Genomic DNA, 6,263 nt, shown 5'->3' on the forward strand with positions numbered 1-6,263 from the left:
AAAATAGTTTTGCACTTTTGTGACATCAAAAAGTCATATAACATGGTGTCAATCAAGATTAGCTCAAGCAAAAAATGTTTGTCTTCCAAACAGGGGCAGCTCCAGAAATAATTCAGAGGGGTGTAGGGGCTTAGCCTGTGGGGAGTGGAGCCAAGGAGAACATCTGGGGTTAATAAGCTGTGACAAAACAGAGCAACCTCATTTCTGCTAACAGTTGTTATCTCTGAAGTCATTATCATGACTGAACTTTAATATAAATACTGCCTTGTGGCCAACAACTAATGCTTCAGCATTTTCAATCGAGATGCAATGAACTGCTACCACAAAATAAAAAAAATGTATTACAGTACTAGAAAAGCTTTGCATGATTTGCCGAGATAGTTATACATGGTTATCTACCACTGGTACACAACGTCAAATAAAGTGTTTCACTTAAATAAGTACAATGCATTACACACATATTGGATACAAATCTGATTATCTACTTATTTAAACAAAATATAAATGAATATATATATATATATATATATATATATATATATATATATATATATATATATATATATATAAACCCACCAGAACATGAAGCTGATAAAATCAAATTCATAAAAGTAAACTGATTCATTATTTATCTGCATCCCGAAGACATTACTCTCTGGAAATTTAAACGTGAGTTTTTTTCATGCCTGAAGTGTAATTCGAAGTGCTCTCTTTGGTTACTAGTGATGATGTTGGAACATTTACAATGGTTACAAATTACCAGGGAGAGAAAAAAAGACTGGTATATCTCTTGCTAACTTGTAACCATAAGTGTCAAGTTAGCGGGGCAAAGAATATTTATTCTGAGGGAGCTGATCCTTCACCAGCAGTAGATTGTAACCCTACTATTGCTGAGCATCGTTCCCAGTTAAAACTAGATGAAAACAGTTACAACCCCCCTGAAGTTCAGAGGGTTGTGGTGGAGCACATTGTTAAAGGCAGAGAGGTGGCCTCTCACTTCCATACTTCCAGACTTTTTCAGGCCGACATCCCACTCCACAACATGAAGTTGATTATGAAACATGGCACACTTACGTGGAGCTTTCTATTCAGGACTCCAGTGTAGTTAATGTATACAAAGTGAGGCTTATGTTAGAGAGCTTTTTGCCCCCAGGCAACTACTGTCTGAGCTTATTTATCTGTTAGATTCAGCCTTTGGGACAGTTGAAGATGGACACAAACTATTTGCAAAGTTTCTCAATTCCCATCAAGATAGCGCAGATAAACCCTCAGAATATTTACAGAAGCTGCAAACCTTGTTAAATGCAGTAGTAAAGCAAGGTGGTATGGCTTCAGATGAGTCTCACTTCTCTTTTGATGCCTATCACTGCCTTTTAAGAGAAAAAATCTATATGCGTTATGGCAAGATAAGCGATGTTAGGCTGCTGGGGAAGAAGCTGCAGATTATTCCTGCGGGTCAGAAGCTGATTGTAGAAGGCATTTCACATTTGAGTCATTTCGTACAGTTACAGTAGCTCTTGTTGATGGTCACAGTTATCGGTGCTCTTGAAAAATGAAAGCAGTCATGATGTAGTCCTCGCTGTAAATTGTGTAGTTGCTGAGCTTTACATTCCTCACACCTCATTCCGATGGGGCATGGAACCTGTAGCCTAAAAGTTGCAAAGAAAGAATGGGTGGTCAGTCAGTGCACTGCCTCTGCTGTTAGGGAAGTATAAATTAATAAACCAGATTTAATCCTTGATTTTGGGACATCACCATTGCCTGAAGAGTAGAAGCAGCGTGTAACTGAGAAGTTAAGCAGCATATCCTGAGGTCTTTGTGATGATCGATTTGGATTTTGGCTACACTGCAAAGGTCAGACATTGCATAAAACTATCTGACCAGACCCACTTTAAATAATAAACTAGACCAATCCATCCTTTCAACCGCAAAGCCGTCAGAGAACACCTACAGCAATTACTTGAGGGTGGGATCAATCAAGAGTCCAAGTCCCTATTCGCATCTCCGTTTGCGTGTGGACTACCAGAAACTCAATTCCCAAACTATCCGTGACGCCTATACCCTACCTAGTGCGGAAGAGACTTTCATTGCCTTAACGGGTTCTAAGTGGTTCTCTGTCATGGACCTAAAATCAGGGTTCTATCAGATTGGGCTTGAGGAGGAGGACAAAAGAAAGACAGCCTTTGTGTGCCCTCTGGGATTCTGGGAGTTCAACAGAATGCCCCAGGGGGTAACAAATACCTCAAGTATGTTTCAGTGGTGCATGGAAAAGTGCATGGGAGACATGAACCCGAGAGAGGTCTTGGATGCTCTTGGATGATATCACAGTGTTCTCCAAAACGCGTGTGCAGAACTTAGTTAAGGCAAGTCGAGCGAGAAAGACGACAAGGTCAGTTTTACTTTTCTTCGGTTCTGTTAAAATTGAAACCTTTCTTTTGCCTGACTTTTAACAATGGTCATAAAATATATTCTTAAAAAAAATGTAACTTATTGCCATTATATTTTAGTGCTGGGGCAAATATCCAAACAAATATTTTTGACATGTTTTACTAGTTAAAGTAAAAAAACGTATTCGCCAGAAATTACAAATCTTAATGTGGCTAAATGTGCTTAGATTTAATTCATACCTTTAGAAGCTTTGGAAATAGCAAGCCTAGTACTCCAATGCTATTCTAAAAGATTACTACTTTATGTTTACTTTTTATTATTAACATAGGCAGTATAATAATTACGTTAAGCCCCCCATTTAATGTTTTTTTCACAGTACTAAAAATGGTTAGTGTCGAGAATAATTTTTTAAATTATTATTATTATTATTATTATTAGTGTGTGCTCTTTACTAAGCTTGTAGGTGTATTTCAGTATTTTGTCAAGACTGTCATGAAATGGGGATACCTGATACGAAACATACCCCCAGCCCCAGGACCCCCACCCCCGGATCCGCCCATGCATAGGTGTGTGCAGTATGAGCAATCACATAAGCAACACAAATTATATTGCGTACAAACATACCTTTTTAGCGAAACGTATCTTACACACAATACAGTAAGACTTTTGATAGGGTTATTTAGTTTTCTTAGTTTTTCAAATGATTGCGACAATGCTGCAGTATTCCCTTTAAGAACTTTCTGTCGCGTGCAGAGGCCCTAGATTTAAAAAAATAAATACTGCTCGAGCTCTCTGGGTGGTTGTGACGGAGCAGTAGACTGGTTTGGACTTTAATTATATACTGTAACAAATATATGACTGCACCCACAACAAAAGAGAAAAAAAGAATGTGTTTCTTACCTGTTGCGTGTAATTTAATGTCCTGCAGCAGAGAGGTTTCTGGAAAGAAGGAAAAGGGGTTAATGGGTTTTGCCACTTTTGAGGCACTAACACACTGGAAAGGTGCACATTTTCAGTGTGCTGTATGGGTCTAGTTGTTGGAAACCTTCAAACCTTTTTTTGTTACTGTGTATATATGCTGTAAAATTGTTTAACTTGCCTGAGTTGCATAGAGTAGTGCTGTCCTTCATTTTGCGGGTGGAAGTGAAAAAACGCCATCTTAGGTGAGGGGTCTTTTGATACTTACCTCTGTGCTGACTGCCTATAGTCAGGGCAGCACCACTGGGTAAAAATAAAGGGGAAATATTTTTGGAATTATTTATCTTGTTCTTGCTTAAAGAACATTAAGAACCATTGCTTTAAAATATCTTAACTGACTGTATTTAAAAAAAAAAAACTTTTTTTTTTTTTTTTTTTTTTTTTTAAGATTTTCAAAACTGTATTTAGTTTAGCAGCACTGATTTGAAAGGAATCAAAGCATTGCTTTTAAGCTTTTCATGAGAATTCACTTTGAGTTTCCAATTTAAGGTTAGTGTCATGTTCAGACCCATAGGTCAAACAGTTTGGACAGCAGCAATAGTTGCATTACATTCTACATAACCTTTCCACAGAAAATCCATCATTTACTAAAGTATTCTAAGACATTTCTAGTTCAAATCTCAACTCTGGAACTCAAGGCTAAATAGGATTCTGTTGTACTGCAGAATACACACACACACACACGGCAATTATTCAGGTCATAGTGGTAGTTATTTAGCAGACATTCCAATATGTTACATTGCAGGATTTGGGCCCAACTAGCTGTATAATTGTTTGATTAGTTGATGATTACTGTAATGATTTAATTAAGCAGCTGGTTAGACCAGAGACCTGCGCTGGAGTGAATTGGGAGGTCTGGTGACTGACAACCAGTGCAAGGTATTGTAGCGACGTTTGCTTCATATATTTTTGTTACATTAATAATGTATGCCCTTGATGGCATTTCAGCTCATTGCTGCAAACAATAACTAATATACAGGTATATATATATATATATATATATATATATATATATATATATATATATAGTAACAAACCCGTAGAGTACCCCCGTGTAAAACTCTACTTTCGCTTCCACCGACTGGCACAGACACAAGGAACGTTCAGGTAAGGACTTTTTATTTACAATATTTACACAGAAGTTATCACTTCCTTTATGTTGCGTATAGCCCTGTACGGGTCACTAACTGGCTCACTTCTTCGCCCCTCACTAACTGTTTCAGAATGCTGAGTCCAGCAGGCCGCGGCCTTTTCACGTCCTTTCCTCTGGAGTACTCCCACCACTCAGGTAAGCAGGGAACCGGCGCCCTCTGCTGGAATCCCTCGGCCACACAGGTAAGAGTCACGCAGCCTCCCTCTGCTGGGATCTCGCTGCAACACAGGTAAGAAGAAAAGCACACCCTCTGCTGGAATCCCTCTGCAACACAAGTCAGGATCACACAGACTCCCTCTGCTGGAATCTTGTTGTAACACAGGTAAGAACAGAGAGACTCCCCTTCCCCTGTTAGAGTATCTCTGAACACAGGTGATTTATAAGAACAACGTGGACACCCACTGCTGGAGTATCGCTGCAAGACTGGGAAGGATCCACAAGAATGAAATAGAATTATATCCAGGTTGTGGGGTGAACCCCTGCAACCAATGTCCCAGTGCTTCACAGAAACACGGGGTGTCTCAGAGTTCAAACACAATATTCTTGTTTGTGTACACCACCTGGGGAAACTGTTATTCCTGTCTGTACAATAAAAGCCACATCCAAAACTCCAGACTGTTGCCTCCGTTCTTACTGTTACAGTTCGCTAATCGTGCTGCGCCTTCATGCGCGCTTCCCTCTGAGTCCCGAAATAAACATACATCCACATACATCCGCGGCAGTTGTGACAGTTCCCAATCGTCACGGAAACTGCGGGATTATTTTAAAGTTGTTACCGTTTAACAGCGTCTCGAGTCCAATACTTCTTAAAAACAAAAGAAACCCTAACAAAACAAACGACTAACTCACCCAGAGGATAAACGCTCACGGTACAACAAAATACAGCTGTTGCTCAAACGAAATCAAACGTTCACTTTACCTTCCAGTAAACACGTATTACACTTTCAATTCTTTGCGCCCTGTCAGCAGTATACACCAGCGGTGCTCCCCACGATCACCCCCGTTGTCCCGCTCCACTTGCCTTTATACCCAGAAACCCCGCCTTCCCCATTAATGCTAGGGTTCCTGGGTTATATAGTTTCTCAACAGGCGTCGCCATTTCTTAAAGGCGACGCCGCCCTTTCTACATAATATATATATATATATATATATATATATATATATATATATATATATATATATATATATGTATGTATATATCCTCTGAAGTTAAAATGGTTGGTAAAACTGTCTTTTAAGGATAAATTGCTTTCTTGTTGCAGGGCTACAAGAACTAGTTGACTTAATTAGCAGCTATTTGATCAGTGGTGTAGTAGGCTCCATTTACTTTTATAATTATGGCTCATTTCTTAAGTTGGCAACGACTAAATTAAAAAACAAAACAAAAAAAAACAAACAAAAAAAAAAAACACCTGCTGTGAGGTTTCCAACCACAAAAACTAAAATTAAACAAAAATTCTTCTTTCTGAGAATTAGACAAACACTTCTAATGGAATCAAACACCTGTAAAAGACTATATAAACCAAGACCAAAAAGAGCACAATGCTCTCAAGGTCCTGCTCGTTGATTGAAGAAAACCATGAAGCAAACCTCAGCTGCAGATGGTATACAAGGAAGAAGTGGTGACAGCCTGAGAAACCAAGGGCCGTTATGAAGAAGAGGACAATGCATGAAGACTATGTTGAGCCCGTAGGGGGATTGAAGAATCATCGCAGAGAGGACTTCATTGGACAATTCAACAAGC

General features: G+C 39.1%; 1 long non-coding RNA gene across 1 annotated transcript; it reads right to left on the reverse strand.

Annotated features, from left to right (window-relative positions):
- Positions 1-599: 599 nt before the first annotated feature.
- On the reverse strand, positions 600-5,501 carry LOC131697481 (uncharacterized). The gene is made up of 3 exons (XR_009307309.1): positions 5,439-5,501; positions 3,289-3,609; positions 600-1,649 (listed from the first exon to the last, which is right to left on the reverse strand). It is a non-coding gene; the product is annotated as an uncharacterized LOC131697481 (long non-coding RNA).
- Between the last annotated feature and the right edge of the window lie 762 nt (positions 5,502-6,263).

Source organism: Acipenser ruthenus, chromosome 15 (genome assembly GCF_902713425.1).
Source record: "Acipenser ruthenus chromosome 15, fAciRut3.2 maternal haplotype, whole genome shotgun sequence".
Classification (NCBI taxonomy): domain Eukaryota; kingdom Metazoa; phylum Chordata; class Actinopteri; order Acipenseriformes; family Acipenseridae; genus Acipenser; species Acipenser ruthenus.